Below are 18,142 nucleotides of genomic sequence, written 5' to 3' on the forward strand. Positions count from 1 at the left end.
GCACCCCTTCATTATCCGGTTGCAGCCCGCTCTCGGGTGTCTCACCTCTTGTGGGAGCCCTAGTCTCGAAACGCGTTACATGTCTCATGCATACGACGAGTAGGGACATTCCTCATCAAATATTGGAAGTTATTACGCAAGGAAAACGCGGCGACAGTTTGTTTATCCTCAATGTATACAGTTCCCCTCGTTCGCATACACACTGTTTTTACCGTCTGTTAAAAGAATTTGGCAGCCTTGGACGGGTTTGTGTGGTATGTGGTGACTTCAACGCTCCACATGTCGCATGGGGTTACGTTAAATCGCAAGCAAAGGGAACCCGCTTATGGAATTCCATCTGTAACATGCGATACACACTGCTCACCGACCCAGAGCACGCCACTCGTATAGGCAATAGTGTTTCTCGCGACACCTGTCCTGACCTTACCTTTGTCCGCATTACTGGCCCAGTCGTAGCGCACGGGCCTTTAGAAGAGCACCTTGGCAGTGACCACTATATTGTCGCAACCATCCTGTCGTTACGAGGCGCTCGCAGGCCAGAGCGAAATGTGCGCATTACAGATTGGACAAAATTCAGCGAACGCCGCCAAGACCCGCCGGAGGGCCAGGGCTATGAACGATGGCTTGAGTCTCTCGCTGACAATCTTGAGGCCACCACGCGTACAGTGCGTACCACAACTGAAACATCAGACATAGATCCGCATTTACTTCATCTTTGGAACGCCCGGAGAGGGTTGACGCGGCGATGGAAGCGACAACGCCTCAACAGAAAACTTCCGAAACGTATAGAAGAAATTACACGGGAATCCGAGGAGTACGCATCGTCTCTTACCAGTAATAACTGGCGACAATTTTGCAACCGCCTCTCAGGCACATTAAGCACAGCTAAAACGTGGTCGATTCTACGTTCGCTCACAGACCCCAACACATCAAAGAGAAAAACATTTCAGCAGCTGCACATCTTAATGCACGAGTACCGGAATGATCCTGACTTGCTCCTCACGGAACTAGAACATCAATTCAATCCCATAGGCCCGCCCCCACAATACCCTGATTACCCGTATGTGGGTGAGGAGAATGAATTGCTGGATGCCGACATAACCCTGGACGAGGTGCGGGTGGTCCTACGAGACCTACGACGAAACACGGCTCGAGGAGCGGACCAAATCTGATTTTCCACCGTTCGTAACTTGAGTGACGCGGATATCAACCACATTACCCATATATTTAATGAATACTGGCGCGAAGGCACACTTCCCCAAGCGTGGCGACATGCTGACATTACACTTATCTCCAAACCGGGTAAACCTATAAAAGTTGAAAATCTACGGCCCATCTCTCTAACATCATGCATTGGTGAGCTATTGGAGCACGTACTCTTGCGGCGCCTGCAACATTTTCTGGAAGAACACTCTTTCTTTGCTAACACTCAATTCGGATATCGAGCTCATCTGTCTGCCCAAGATGTCCTTTTACAATTACGGGAGGAAGTCTTAGGACCACCGTCGCGTGCCCAAACGAGAGCACTTGTCACCTTAGATCTCAAAGGGGCGTTCGATAATGTTGCACATGAACTTATCCTTCGCAATGTTGCAGAGTCGCATTGTGGGGCTCGTATGTACAACTATATCCGCGCATTTCTTCGAGATCGCACAACTACCATCGGAATCGGGCCGCATCGATCAGGTACAATCCGCCTTGTAGGGCGTGGGACACCACAGGGATCTGTTCTTTCCCCTACCCTATTCAATATCGCCCTTGCAGGGCTCCCCCGGCTTCTCGATCAGATCCCAGATGTCGCTCACGCTATTTATGCGGACGACATCACTATCTGGTGTACACGCGGTTCCGACGGTGCTATCCAAGAGCGACTGCAGCAAGCAGTCAACACTGTCTCTGAGTATGCGAGAAAAGGGGGCTTAACTTGTGCTCCGCAAAAGTCGGAGCTCATAATCATTCGTTCCCGCAGCCCCTCACCTATGCCGCCCATCACTGTACACGTGGATGGTATACCCATACCACAGGTCAGCCGTGCTCGCATCCTAGGCCTACACGTCCAGGCGGATGGCAGGTCTAACTATACTGTTTCCCTTATATCCCGACAAACTGAGCAAATTCTGGCCATGATCAGGCGGGTCTCTAACAGGCGCTCGGGTCTTTGAGAAGAGGACCTGCTGCGCTTGGTGGAGGCATGCATCATCAGCCGTCTTACATACCATCTTCCCTTTCAGCGGTTAACCGAAGCGCAACAACTTCGCGTTGATGCCCTTATTCGTGAAGCGACGAAGCTAGCCCATGGCCAACCGCAATATACTTCCACATACCATCTCCTTAATTTAGGAACGCATAACACACTAGGAGAACTACTAGAGGCGCATTGGGTCAGTCACCGCCAGCGCCTTTTGCTCACACGTACTGGCCGCTATCTCCTTGCACGGTTAGGGCACTCTGTCCCACCACTTGAACCCGAAGCCCGCCCAACGACCTTATCACCCGCCCTACGTGAGGTACTGAATATTCACCCTTGCCGCATAATATGCACCCAGTGCATGACAAAGGACGGCGTAAAGCTCGTGTGCGATACCTTAACCGCATGCTCGAAAACATCCCAGAATCCCAGGCTCTATACACAGACACAGCGCGCACTCAAGAGGGCTATACATCCGTAGTGTTGGATGGCACTGAATCCCTGAAGAACTCTGCTGCAATGCGCGGCACTAATGTCACGTACGGAGAAATTCTCGGCGTTGCTCTCGCCATCCGACACGCCGTTCGTGTCCCAGGGGAAGTGTATGTACTGACGGACTCGCAACAGGCATGCCGGGCGTTCCTATAAGGACATGGCATTCCGAGAGCGGAACAACAAATTCTCAAACAGATCCCGAAAAATGATTCAGTCACACCTTCCCGCATCCACTTAATGTGGACCCCTGGTCATGCCTCGCTGCCGGGCAATGAACGCGCACATGCAGTAGCCCGCGATATTTCCCTCCGGGCGGCCCGGCGTGGTGAAATGACCAGTTCAGGGTAGGGGGATCCCTTGCTGCGTTACGGAGAGATTCTCTGTCATTATAGAAGCGTTCGCTGCACTCACCGTGCGCCACCACCATCCTTCTCGAGAGAGGAAGCAGTGGCACTACACCAGTTGCAAACCGACATTTTTTCTAATCTTGTCTCCCTGAACAAATTCTGGCCACACTGTTATGCCGACAATTGTCCGGGCTATGGCAGGTCTCCCTCCATCTTCCACGTCACTATTGAGTGCACGGCAAACCTTTTCCCTCCATTACCACCCCTCCTCCGCCCGCTGCGCAAAAAAGAGCTGTGGGATGACGCCCTCCGCGACGGACCTCCCGAGGTTCTGCGAGCCATCATACAACGGGCTCGACACGTCGCTGGAGTCGTCCTAGGGACCCCGGACGAGGGGTCCCTCCCATGCTTTTTGTTCTACCTACATAATAAAGATGTTTTGTCTCTCTAGCGGCATTAGACATGGTGTCATTTTAGCAGGTATTCAACCACTGGCATGATTGATTGATTTGTGGAGTTTAATGTCCCAAAACCACTATAAGATTATGAGAGACGCCATAGTGGAGGGCTCCGGAAATTTCGACCACCCTGGGTTCTTTAACGTGCACCCAAATCTGAGTACACGGGCCTACAACATTTCCGCCTCCATCGGAAACCACTGGCATCGCGTGGACCCGCTTATCCTATGCCATAACCTGTTTTTTCTGTAGTGTGTTTTCCAATTGACTTTGCATTCGAAATTGTGCTTCGCTTATGCTGTTTCGTATTGAAGGTATAGGTACTAGATTTAGCAGTTCCTCGTTTTTCGTGTGCTTTGAAAGTACAGTGATCATTCCGCCCTGTGAAAGCTTTCAATGTCGCTGAGATCTCGATTGGAGTAATCATACACAGGTGCCCAATACGGAATCCACCCGACTTCCACTTTTTTTGAAATTATTTGGTCGTTTCCCATCTACGCTGAGCAATTCGGTCTTCTCTGGTGACAATTGTAGTCCGAGGTTATCTAAGGTACTGGAAAGGCTGATAATCGCTGCTTCGAGTTCGGTTTGCATACTCCGCTCATCGGGATAATCCGCTGCTTCCGTCCATATTGTAATCAAATGGTGGTTTTGGGACGTTAGACCCCACAAATCAATCAATCAATCCGTCCATATTGTAATGTCATCTACGTATATATTAAAACGCCCCGTAGTGTATCTCTCAAGCCTTTCTGTCACTCATGTCAAGGCTGGATTAAAAAAAATGGCAGCATATCCCCGGAGTGAATGATGGATAGTGGGGCGAAGCATTCATCCGTCCATTCGTTCTTGCTTCCGTCCATTCATGCGTGCGTATGTGTGGCCACCCGTGCGTCCATCCACCCGTCCAAGCGTGTGCCAGTTCGTGCGTCCACACGTTCATCTGTGCGTCCGTCCCTGCTTTCGTCCATGCATCCGCTCCTGCGTTCATCCATGCGTCCATCCGTCCGTGCAGCCATCCGTGCAGCCATCCGTGCGTCCGTCCATGCATCTGTCTGTGTGTCCGTTCGCACACCTATTCAAGACTCCAAGTACCACCATTTCGCATTTTTTCAGCATATATTCCTTATATAGAAGCACCGCCATTCAGCGGATATTCCAAGGACTGAACGAGAGGAGGCACACGCACACTTTCTTACGGCTTGCGCTTCGTGTCTACTTCACATCTTTAACCACCTCAGGGTATATACTAGTTCACTGTATTTAATGCACTGCGGCCCAACGCTCGCTAAACCTTTCTAAAACCAAGGAGGTTGCGCCCAGTGAGTATAACGGAGCAACCTTTTCCTGTCAGATAGTGCTCAATGTACATGCTAATGGCTGCTAATGGGAAATGAGAAACAGGAGAATTCGGCTTTTACTTTCTTACGGCTTGCGCTTCGTATCTACTTCCCACATTGAACTACCTCGAGTTCATTCATGGGATATACTAGTTCACTGTATTCATGGCACTGCAGCTCAACGCTCGCTAAACATTTCTAAATCTAAAAGAAGGTTACACCCAGCGAGTATAACGTAGCAACCCTTTCTTGTCTGACAGTGCTCAATGTACATGCCAATGGCTGCTTATGGGGATCGCAGCGTACGCCTCAACTAACAGCCGAATGCTCCTGTCTCTCATTCCCCATTAGCAGCCATTGGCATGTACATTGAGCACTATTTTTTATTGTTCAGCAAGGCACGGAAGAAGTCTCTCATCGGCACCATTTTGGACGTCAAAATGCTATACTTGTTCCACACTGCAACGGCTACGAGGGGCGAACAGGTGCCGCTATAAAGAGCTTCGCCCTAAAACGCCAGGCCTGCTCGGTAGGCGCAGCACAGTCGCAGCGAAAGCTAGAAGAACGGTCTTTCAGAGCCTTTTCTAAACAATCAATGGCTGCAAGCACATTTACTGGGCACCAACTACGCAATTCGCTATGCTATCCTTATTCGTTCTTTTGAGAAGCGTGGTATCCGCTAAACACTTGCAAGGAATTGTGTGCCATTTGTTGATGCAGTGGCTGACGACGATGAGGAATCATGCCTGGGGTGGGTATGCGCCTCAGTTAATTGGGGTGCTGGAATGCAGGAATGCATTCGTGAGCTCCTGCAATGTTCCGAATTCGCAGCGCATCGGTAAGCCCATTTATTCCGGCACACATCGCATGCTCGAAAGGATTAGTCCGCGGTGTAGACACAAGCCTGACACCTGCTAAAGTGCTCGATTTGTTTTCGGTGGCGGGTGTAATTTCAGTGTACAGGTGCACCCGTACAATTGACAACATAAAATCCCCAACGGAATCGGTGATAGTGACCTTTTTAGGAACCGTACGACCTTCCGAAATTAAGGCATGGCCACTGATCTATAAGGTAGAGCCACTTTCCCCCAAACCCCTGCAGTGTTTGAAATGTTGGCGATATGGACATAGCGTCAGAGGATGTCGATCAGTTCTTAGATGCCGTCTGTGTGGTGAAAATCATGACAGCCGCGAGTGCAGCTCTGAGAAAGAGAGGTGCTGCTTATGTAATGGGGCGCACCCTGCAGACTCCGCAGACTGTGCAGCAAAAGAAAGCGAGCTTGCCATATTGGATATTGTAGAACGCAAGCGGTGCTCTCGGAGAGAAGCTGTGGCAGAAATGCAGGAGAGATCCAAAGGATATGCAGGTGTTGCAGCACGTAATACCACCGCCATGGATGCATCTCTCGCAACTTCTATCGCAGAGGCTATAGAGAAGGCTACGGAAAAGGCAATGGAACGCCTCGCAAACAACCTTTTTGAAAGCTTGGCACAATTGGTTTCCAATCAACTATCTCAAATTCTAGGTGTAGCATCTACGAACGATTGCGATCCTCAGACATCATTGGTATCGCAGCGTACGGAAATAGAAAGTGTGACAACACGTCAGCGAGCGGTTTCTGCTGAGGCAGGGACTTCCAAAACAACGGAAGACGGTGATCTTACGGATGATTCAGAAGCATGTGCAGATATGGATATGGACTCTCACAAGAATCTGAAGTGAACCCGATCTCCCCAATCGAAAAATTCTTCGCATCATTCGAAATCTAAAAAGTATCTATCCAAAAAGGAATTATTTGAAAACATGTCTAAGAAAGACTTCTTGCAAAAGGACATTTTGGACCAAGCAGTTTCTGCGACGGTTCTGTCGTCAAAATAGGTTCACTAACCGTATTACAGTGGAATTGCAGATCTATATTTTCCGCAGCCACAGACCTATCATACCTTTCTCCGCAACTTTCTCTGGATATTATATCACTGCAAGAAACCTGGCTTTCAACGAGCCAAAAGTTTTACCTAAAAAATTATCGGCTATTTTGATTGGACCGACCTAGCAGAGGTGGTGGGCTTGCTGTCTTGATAACAACTAAGTTTAGTCACAAAGCTACGATCTCTTATCGTTGTGTGACTCCAAATTGTGAAATTTTGATAGTAGACATACTAATACCCGACGGTTCTCCCTTTTCGTTTGTAAATGCGTATTTCCCAGCCGGGGTGCAAGACACACGAAGTCTAGACGATATGTTCTCTGCCTGCAGAAAGGATATATTAATCACTGGAGACTTCAATTCACATCATGTGGCTTGGGGTTTTAAAACAGATTTAAGCGGAAAACGTTTGTGGGAATGGGCTATTGACAAGAATTTATCTTGTTTATTTCGCAATCTGCCACTTTTGTTCGAGGTCTCTCTAAATCTGTAATTGACTTGACATTTTCAAACTCATCTCTAAATATATGTTCGTGGCAAACTTTAGACTGTGCTAGTAACAGTGACCACTTGTCTATTAGTTTTGTACTGAACTTTCCAAAAATACATGTCGCCGAAAAGGCCCGCTCATTCCTCAACTATAGAAAATTAGAAAAAGACTTGAGGGCTACTTTTGATCGCCGCAAGGACATACAAGGTGACATTAGGGCTATGAGTCTGTGTGCAGTGTTAAAAAGATCAGTAAAAGACGCAACTTTTAAATTACACTCGGCCACAAGAGGTTCTTTTAGTCCATGGTGGACTGAAGAGTGCTTGAGGAGCTATAGAAAACGGAAAGCTGCATGGAAACAACTGCTGGTCAACCAATGTCCAAAAAATTGGTGTGATTATAAATTTGCAGCAGCAGACTTCAAACGCACAGTAAGTATAGCAAAAGATGGTTACAATATGAAACGACATGATTATCTTTCTAGGGCTAAACACAAAAAAGCGCTCTTCAGATTTTTAAGAACTCAAAAGATGTTACCACCCGCTGAAAATATTGACTCTTCTGTTCTTTCCCCCGTGAGCTCCTTGATTTAGTAGAAAATATTGCAAAAGGGCTCCAAGATAGATTTACGTCCACTATACCACTGCACATTGTGAACCCAATGGCAGGCGAGGATTTCCAGGAGGTTACTTTAGATGAGCTGGCAGAAATAATAAGGCACTTATCTCCTTCAGCACCTGGACCAGATGGGGTAACAAATGCAATGATAAAAGTTATATTCGAGATTTGTCCAACTGAGGTACTTAATCTGGTGAATTTTTTTTTTTTTGACAAAAGCTTGGACACCTGCGGAGTGGAAGCTGTCTAAAATTATTCGACTTCTTAAAAAGCAGGAAAAAGGATTCGCCTTGGACAATGTAAGGCCAATATCAATCACATCGAATCTGGTTAAGCTAATTGAAAGAGTTCTGAATGCCCGGGTAATGAAATATATTGATAATAACGCAATATTACACCCCAGTCAAATTAGTTTTCGATCCGGTTGCTCAATATGGTGTGCGCATGTTGATTTAGAGAGCCGAACACAACTGGCACGGCGTCGGCGCCAATATTTGACTCTAGATTTGGCTAAAGCGTACAATAGGGTTGAGCATTTAATTTTATTAAAACAGATGGAATATCACCACTTTCCCAACTACATCACTGCGTGGGTGTCGGAGTTTCTAAGAGGGAGAGAATATTACTGCTTTAAAGATGGGTGCTCGTCAAATAGATATAAGCAGACACGTGGCGTACCACAGGGGGCTGTCCTGTCGCCAGTTTTATTTAAAATTTTCTTAAGCTCCATTCCATCAACTAAGGATATTCAGTTATATGTGTACGCGGACGATATTGCATTCTTCGCAAGTAATACCGACCTTCAATCCCTATACCACAGTCAACAAAAATATCTTAATATCATAGATAGATGGCTTAAAAACATTCATATTACCCTGAACGTAAAGAAAAGTGGGCTTCTTGCATTCTCTTTTCTGCAGCCTATCAACATCTCGTTAATGTACAGCAATGAGCTCATTCCGCAGGCGAATTCCCTTAAGTATTTGGGCATAATGACACATTAACTTGGAGAAGTCACTAGATGATGTGCACTCCAAGGCAACACGGGCCATTGGGTGGCTACGGAAGCTCGCAAACCGTAAAGCGGGTTTAAGAAAAGATGTGCTAATAATGATATATAAACTTTATGTGCGGCCCATCATGGAATTTGGATGTGTATTATTTTCTGGCAGCGCAGCTTATAAAATGAGACCCCTAATACTGCTGGAAAGAGAAGCGTTGCGTTTGTGTCTGGGTCTACCAAAATTTGTTGCAAATAACGTGTTGTATATGGAAGCTCGCCTACCTTCTCTGCTAAATAGGTTTAAAATTCTTACTGTGCAATCATTCTTAAAGATATACAGTCCACACTAAAGACTCTCATTTCACGCTTTCATTCAAGAACCGGCTTTATTTTTCGAAACCCATTGGTCGCGACTACACACCCCGCGAATAGTATTTGCACAAGCGCTACTACAGCAAATGAATGTAAAGTTAAACATATTGGTCCAATACACAACCTAAAGTCAATGCTTAGCATACAATTTGATGATATATTTCCTCATAACGCGAAACGATTGGCACATAGGTATTTAAATGACCAGTTAGCAGATTATCTAGCTCACCTAGAAATAAGCAATATCATTGCGACTGATGCATCTGTGTCAAAAGAAAAGGCTGCGGTTGGCATCTTCTCTCCCTTCTTTGGACTGGTCTTTTTCAATTCGACTCCCAGATTATACCCCGGTATTCATTGCAGAATTATTAGCCATTGTTCTTGCCCTACGCAAACTGCCCTCAAGCGAATCATTAGCAGTTAACATTACAGATTTGTTATCAGTTTGTAATGCACTTTCTGCGGCACTAAATGCAGAACTGATGAATACGTTTCGGCATTTATTACCAAAAAACGTAAAAAAAACTGCATTTGCTATGGGTACCGGGCCACCGCGAATCACATTTGAACGAACTGGCGGACTCTTTAGCAGCACTATCTCTGAGTGGGCCCACCATCCCAGTTTTGCCAGATACGGCTTACGTGACAGCGCTAAGGTTCCGAAATGCTTGCCTGCAGTGGGGAAAAGGTAATTTGGATAAATTCAAAGATTTCGAGCATTTGAGCTATTGCTGGAATAAACAGTGGTGTGTATCTCGCCAGTTAAAGGTCACTTATACCAGATTGCGCTGTGCAGTTTCACAACTAAATTATTACCTTAACAAAGCTCGACTCAAGGCGTCACCGCTATGCATTTAATGCAACAAAATTGAAACAATTGAACATTTCTTTTTATTCTGCCATCGTTATTCTTATCAGAGAAAAAGATATTTAGTAGCCCCATTACAAAAGCTAGGAATACAAGTAAATCCACCAGTAATTTTATCACTTGGCGGAATTTCATTTGGTTACTGCCACAGGGATATATGCTCCACTGTGTTTGATTACATCAATGCAACTAAAAGATTACCGTGCTAGTAAACCCCAACCTTTTCAGATTTTTAGTTTATAATTCGTAGTTATGTGTACCAAAGAAGAAGAGATGGTTTGACCGCTTTCTCAGCAAACATTTTTGTTTTTTGGAAGTATTATTTTTGAACTACTCTTTCAGATTGGCTTCATTTTCATTTTGGTTTCATTTAAGTATCCTGCCGCCCGGTTCTTGGCCCATCCCCCTCTGTGGGTGAGCGCCATGCATAAGAGGTCATCATCATCATCATCATCATCATCAGTTAATAGGTGATCAAGAACAAGCATTTGTAATGGGTTGGAGGATTGAACGACCCATTTCTTACGCTATTCGCAATGTGTGTATCCTGGCTGTTCTTTTGCTGTTTTAAAACACCATATTTCTCATAATAACGCTACTACTTTTCCGACATCAAGCCTGCCTAAAGCAAGCTTGCGAACAAGTCTCAAGCACGGGCGGGGCTCCGTGGCACAATACTGGGCTGACACGCGGTGCACCTAGGTTCGAGCCCCACTGTAACCTTGGTACTAGGTTTTTTAGGGGCGGAGCTCCTTAAGGCGTGGGTCTGTGCATCCTCCGATGTATGTAGTTGTAGTAGGTAGCCTCTAGTAGCGCATACCCGCTGTAGAGCGGGTATGTGATACAGGTAATGCGAGATGGCGGTACTTGGAGTGTTCACTAGATGGACGCACGGTCGGACGTACGGACTGACGGAGGATAGATGGACGGACGCGTGGAGCGGGTATGTTCCTCAGGGGATGCTAGATGCGAGATGTGAGATGGTGGTATTTGTAGTGTTCACTAGAAGGACGTGCGGATGGACAAACGGATGAACGGATTCATAAATGAATGCATGGACAGACTGACGGGCACATGGATGAACGCACGGATGGTCGCGTGGTCGGAAGGAAGCAAGAACAAAATGACAGACGGAAGCATGGATGGGCTGTCGGACGCTTCGCCCCACTCATCATCATTCACTCCGTCGATATGCTGTAATTTTTTGGGGGCGAAGCTCTTTATAACAGCTCCCGTTCGTCCCTCGTAGGCGTTTTAGTGTGTAACAAGTATCACATTTTGACCTCCAAGGTAGTGCCGGTGAGAAATTTCGTCCCTGCGTTGTTGCACAATAAAATATAGTGCTCAATGTACATGCCAATGGCTGCTATTGGGGAATGAGAGACAGGAGCATTCGGCTTTTAGTTAACGCGCACGCTGCAATCCCCATGAGCAGCCATTGGCATGTACATTGAGCACTATTTGTCAGGAAAAGGTTGCTACGTTATACTCGCTGGCCGTAACCTCCTTGGTTTTAGAAAGGTTTAGCGAGCGTTGGGCTGAAGTGCCATGAATACAGTGAACTAGTATATACCATGAACTCGAAGTGGTTAAAGGTGGGAAGCAGACCCGAAGCGCAAGCCGTAAGAAAGTTTGCGTGTGCAACCTCTCGTTTAGTCCTTGGAATGTCCGCTGAATGGCGGTGCTTCTATATGGGGAATATATGATGAAAAGATGCGAGACTACACTATGGTGGTGACCAAGTGAACTTGAACAAAGAAATAAAAACGCTCGCACACACGCACTTTGTCCACATTGGTCGAGTCACGCACGTCGATTCGTTTCGGGGAACTTCTATTACCATTCGCAAGCCGCTCTGAAGGGGTCGACAAAAGATGCTTCGGCTTTCCTGCGACACTCTTTCTGCATGTTTCAGGAAGATCCTTTTTGATACCAGCTGCTGAAGCACTGGGCTCGAAATGCGCACAGTCTTTATCCTTTCGACCTATATTGTTTTTAGGCTCCGACTGTGAAGCCTGCTTGGTGCTTCCGATTGGAGGGTATGCACAACGCTTCGGCTGAGCGCTGTCGGAGCAGTCGACGTTGCACGGCGATGAGCCGAATTCACCGTGGTGACCCCGATTGCATTTCCTCTGGAAGTAGGGGGGTCGAGAAGGGAAGCGTCGAGGCCTGAAGGAGTAAGGTGGACGACCACGAGGATCGAATGAAGGGGGAGGCCTCCCTTGAAATGGCGGTGGGCAACGGAAGGACGGAGGGCCACCGCCGCGAAAGGGCCCACCGCCACGCCAGCTTCCGAATCGAAACCGTGGTGTCTGACCACGGAATGGTGCAGGGAAGCGGCCAGCGAACGGCCCAGTCCTGTAATTTGCGTTTCCATTGAAGCTATTGCCACGGCAGTCCTGGTAGCGGTCACACCCGTTAAAGCCATTGCCAACTTGTCCAGCTCGATGGGCCTCCTGGCTGTAATTCGATGGATGCATGTCTGCTGCACACGTCCCTGGGAAACTGCTCAGGGACTTGTGATCAAAGCCCATCCTCACACAAGTTCTTTCGAAATTTACAAGGAACAACGCTATGTCCTCGCTCATTTTGTAAGGCTGCAAGAGGTCCCTCATGCCCACTCGTGCGCCTGCCTGAATCTCTGCATTTTCTGTTCCCAGATCACTTAGCGCCTTTTGCCTCTGCAATCTTAAGCTGAAGCCGCAAGCGCACAAGCTCCCTTTCTTGGATTTCCGCTTCTTCTTTGCGCCTGACGGTTTCTCTTTCAAACATAAGGCGCTCTCGCTCTTCGACTTCTTCTGCCCTTTTCATCCTCTCCTGAATTAGCTCCCAGCACTCGGCGAGCTCCTCCGCATCCGCGCCAGAATCCTTAACCGCCTGTATTAAAAGTGGCTTTCTATGTATAGTCGCCACCTCAATCCCCAGCTCCTGGAACAACAGCACTAAATCAGGTTTAATCAATTTGTTCAAGTCCATGGTCACCCCGTGCAGACTTCCGATGCTCAAACTGCCGTGAAGGTACCTCTAATAAACCCAATCCTTCACAAACAAGCAACCAATCTACCCTTTTGAATAAACATCGCCATCTATCCAAAACACGTGGCAGAATATCTACGGAAAGTGAGCACTCACCAGCATCGGTATCAGGAAAGAACACAAACCGATCCAGCCACTGCCAACCAGTTGATATGCCCGGGGAGGGGTTGAGGCTGCCACCCAGGATCCGGGGAAGGACGACTCTTACGACGCGTCTCACGAACAAGTAGAAGATGCGTTTAATTTACATGCTTGCAAGAGAAGTACACTGCAGCGAGAGCGTACTGACGCGCCTTTCCAGTGAGTGAGTAACAACTTTATTAGTCGAAGGGGTGAGGGGTAAGGGAGGCTAAGCCACGAAGGCTGCCAGGCTGTGTTTCTCGATGACTTCTTCCGCTCGTTTCAGGACCCGTGTCTGGATGTCTATGTCGTTGCTGGAGAGAAGGGCCTCCCATTGTCCCTTTCCATCACAAGGGCCCAGAGCGCACTCAAGACGAGCGGGCCAGCGAAGTCCAGAGAGAGAGCCCCGACCGCACACGCGACGCGCTTTTTATACCCCTCGTCCGTGCACGTGCATCTTCTCAGACGCAGGCTCTGTGTCCCAGCGACGCTGATGTGCGTTTCCTGCGGCGCACACAGACGCCTACCGCGTTCCTGCAGGACGTGGACAGCGTTTGACCGTTACGCCGATGAGCGTCCCTTGCAAGCCACCTCCTTGCTGTGCCAGTCATAACAATATCCACGGAGTGAATGATGACGAGTGGGGCGAAGCGTCCATCAGCCCATCCATGCTTCCGTCCGACCGCGCGACAATTCATGCGTCCATCCATGCCCCCGTCCGTCTGTCCATGCGTCCATCCATGAATCCGTCCATGCGTTTGTTCGTCCGCGCGTCCATCTAGTGAACACTTTAAATACCACCATCTCGCATCTCGCTTCCCTTGTGGCACATACCCGCTCCACGTGTCCGTCCATCTATTCTCCGTCAGTCCATACGTCCGACCGTGCGTCCTTCTAGTGAACACTCCAAGTACCGCCATCTCGCATTACCTGTATCACATACCCGCTCTACAGCGGGTATGCGCCCCTAGAGGCTACCTACTACAACTACATACGTCAGAGAATGCACAGACCCACGCATTAAGGAGCTTCGCCCCTAAAAACCTAGTACCGAGGTTACAGTGGTGCTCGAATCCAGGTCCAGCGCGTGTCAGCCCAGTATTCTACCATGGAGCCACGCCGGTGCTTGGGACTTGTTCGCAAACTTGCCTTCGGCAGGCTTGATGTCGGGAAAGTATTAGCGTTATTATGAGCAATGAAGCGTTTTGAAACAGCAAAAGAACAGCCAGGCGTCACACAATGCTAATAGCGTAAGAAATGGGTCGTTCAATGCTCCATCCCATTACAAAAGCTTGTTCTTGATCACTTATTAACGGAGGCGCATACCCACTTCAGGCATGGTTCTTAATCGTCGAATGATGAATCGAAGAATGAATCGAAGAATGATGAAGGATAGCATAGCGAATTCCGTAGTAGGTACCCAGCAAAAGTGCTTGCAGCCATTGATTGTTTAGAGAAGGCTCTGAAAGGCCATTCTTCTAGCTTTCGCTGGGACTGTGCTGCGCCTACCACGCAGGCCTGGCGTTTTTTTTTTCACCACTTTTCATACTTGAGACCCTAAGGGTGGAACACCAGTATATTTTGATGGTATCAACATAAATATCTTGGTACTCAGTTTTTGTCAGTTCTGTTACCCTATGCAAGCCAGCGGCGTACTATTCATACCAGTTTTTGCCGATTAGCATGTAGGCAGTCTTATTCGATAAGAGAATTGATTTCTTTGTTTTCTTTATTGCTAAAAACGAAGATTTATTAACACAGAAAAGCTGAAAGATTGACCTTAATTATTGGGCTGTCCAGCTTCTCAGTGGTCAAACAGAATGGATCAGAAAGAAAGAGAGAAGGAACTGTTTATAAAGTTCGGTGGAGAGACAAAAGAGCAACAACGTTGATTTCTTCATAATAAACGCCGAAGCTACTGAGTAGGTCGACGAGGGGTTCGGAATGACTAGCCTTCGAGCCCTCTCACGGGCCCTCTGGACATCTTGTAGCTCAAGCCTTTGCTCATGAGAAGCTCGAAACACCGTACTTGATTACAGATGAGATCGAAATAGTAACACCCCTTAAGCAAGGGGTTTAAGTCGTGGTGGGACCGAGGGGAGTTAGCGCATCTGGGAACACATTGCACAAATATATAGGCGATGAGACGAAAACACGAATATGCAGGATCATTACAGGCTCTTATTCACTAGTCAGTCCCGTGCAACGATTCCTTGCAATTGATTGATTGATTTATGTTATTGAAGTAAATGTATTGGATCATTTAGGAATATTGCACTGATGGCGAGGATCAGCTGAAGGTTCAAACAGAACTTCTTGCGATAATTGTTAACCCAACTATTCCAACAAGTGAGTTGTGAGCGATATTATCTCCATAACACGCAATGATAACACACAAGGACACGTGCTCAGTAAGCTCAGAAGGGTCCACTCCTGGTAATTCGGACTGAGATGCTCAAGTATCTTTTCCTTCTTTTACGCCCAACAGGACCTAGCGCTAGTATGGTCGATAAAGAGTAGAGCTTACGATGAGTTAACGCTACACGTAGACTCAATCTGAGGAACAAGCTTGACTTATTCCTTCTTCATGGTGCGGGTATTATTGCATGCATGCCTAGATTCACTTCGTGAACGTTGTTGTGATGATTAATGGGTAAATAACAAGTAGGTGGCGATATTTTCGTGCTAGTGTGTTAACATATGGGCAGTAGTGTCAGGCCGGTGGAATCAGATTGACACTACCGCTTCAGCACATAGGGACTGAAACAACGGCATCAACGAAAGAACAAGTAGAAAAAGTAGAAGAAGTAGCAGTAGAGTAGGCCTCGCCTGTTGGATTACGGGCTCTTCAAAATGGTGAGCTCCTATGCTTCGTCGATTGTGAAGCAACTTGTAAGTGTCGGATAGAGTGTAAAACACGATAGAGGGGTGTTTCTGTTCTCTGTTGTAGAGGTAAGCGTATACATGCAAGAAAACACTATTCCAACCTCCTTGCACAGCTCGCGTCACGTATCGACAGGCATTTACGAGCACAAAAAACAAAGTATGCTTCTTGATACGCTATTCATCACTGCTCCCGCGTTGAGATCAAGCGGCTACGTTCCAAAACCACGATATCATTATGAGGTGTGCCGCTGTGGGCGTAGCGAGATTTTTTTTTTTTTGCCACCGGGGTATATAGAAACTGTGCTTGAGCTGGAGCCAGGTAGGTCACGTATAGCGTAGAACAGACAACCGGTGGACAGTGAGCGTAACCAAATGGTTACCAAGGAATAGAAGACGCATTTGGGGAAGACAAGGAGTCAGTTGGAGTAACGAAACTCTGATGTTCGCAAGGGTAAAATTGAAACGGCTCGCACAGGATAGAATATACTGCAGATCTTCGGGGCAAGCCATCACCCTGCAGTTGACCAACACAGCCTGAAAATCATGATGACTGATGATGAAGTCTAAACGCATTTCAACCCTATCTTTTATGCGGTCACCATAGCCGGAAATCAAGCGCCGTCATGCAACATCTTAGCTGCTTACCTATACTGTAGTATCGGCGGACCCGCCGCACGGAGCGCCAGCTGACGCGAGGTACGGTGCAGCCGGTAGCCAAGCAAAAACTTTCTTTATCTACACTAGCATCATAAATATATTAGGGAGCGTACATGAGCGGCCGTTTTTAGGGTGGAGACATCTTAATAAGTGCCATCAAGAAACTCAGCCAAAACCAGCGGGCAACGGGGCACGCTGTTGCCAGCTTCCACCAAATTCAGCATAGTTTTCTGTGCGCCGCCATTTTGGAGCCAGCCGCCGCTCCCTCAACTACGCGAAGTACGGCGCAACAAAAAGGAGCTGACCGAGTAAGCGACCCAGTTCTCAAAGTGGTGGTGGTAAAAAACATTTATTTCAGAAAAAGTTTACTAGAGAGTGCCGACGTGGCCCATCGGCGTGCTAGAGTGGCAAGACCCTATTCCGGGACACCAGTGGAGCTGGAAGCTGCCCTTGCGCGCTCCACCAAGGAGCGTTGTGCAGCCAAGGTAGAGCAGCCGAGCAGGTGCTCCTCCCAAGCCTCTCTAGTTGGGATAGGAAAAGGGGATGAGAAAGGGACGGGATTAACTGGGCACGATGCTACGACGTGATATGTGTCGGCGAGCACATGACAGGTCGAGCAGGTGCCATTGATTTCCGGCAAAAAGTGCCTGGCGACCACCGGACTGATAAAGGTGTTCATCTGCAGGCGGCGTAGCAGTCGTTCGTCCGCTTTCTCCAAACCGCGTGCGGGGTCCGGGTAGAGGCGGCGCGAAGCCCGGTAATAAGCCAAAATTTCGCGAAAGCGCGTCAGGTTGGTATTTCCAGATTCCGTCTCGGGACATGGAGGGGCAACGGCCCGGACAGGAGAAGCGCGGGCAGCGGCATTTGCCGCCTCGTTGCCGGGCAGGCCCGAGTGGCCTGGGGTCCACACTATACGAATGGGATGAGGGTTAAAGCGCCAAGAGGCTGCCTGTAGTAGGCTAGCCGCCAGCGGAGCAATGGAACCCTGAAGGTACTGAGAACAGGCCGAGCGCGAGTCCGTCAGGATGGTGCGTGAGGCAGGGTGAGAGGCGGCCAAAGCTATGGCAACCTCTTCAGCGTGCGTTACTGTGTCTGCTCGAAAGGAGAGGCCATCTACGTGTTTGCCCTCTGTAATCACAGCAGCCGTGAAGTGACCCGAGGGGGAGGGACCCGAGACGTCCACGTAGAGAACACCAGGACGATCGGAGTGTCGCGTATGAAGAGCCGCGGCGCGTGCTAGTCTACGGCCAGGATGAAGGTCGGGGTTCATATTACGGGGTAGAGGTTCCACCCATAGCTTTTGACGCCAGAGCTCTGGTACCGGCTCCAGAGGGTC

Source organism: Rhipicephalus microplus, unplaced genomic scaffold (genome assembly GCF_043290135.1).
Source record: "Rhipicephalus microplus isolate Deutch F79 unplaced genomic scaffold, USDA_Rmic scaffold_15, whole genome shotgun sequence".
Taxonomy (NCBI): Eukaryota; Metazoa; Arthropoda; class Arachnida; order Ixodida; family Ixodidae; genus Rhipicephalus; species Rhipicephalus microplus.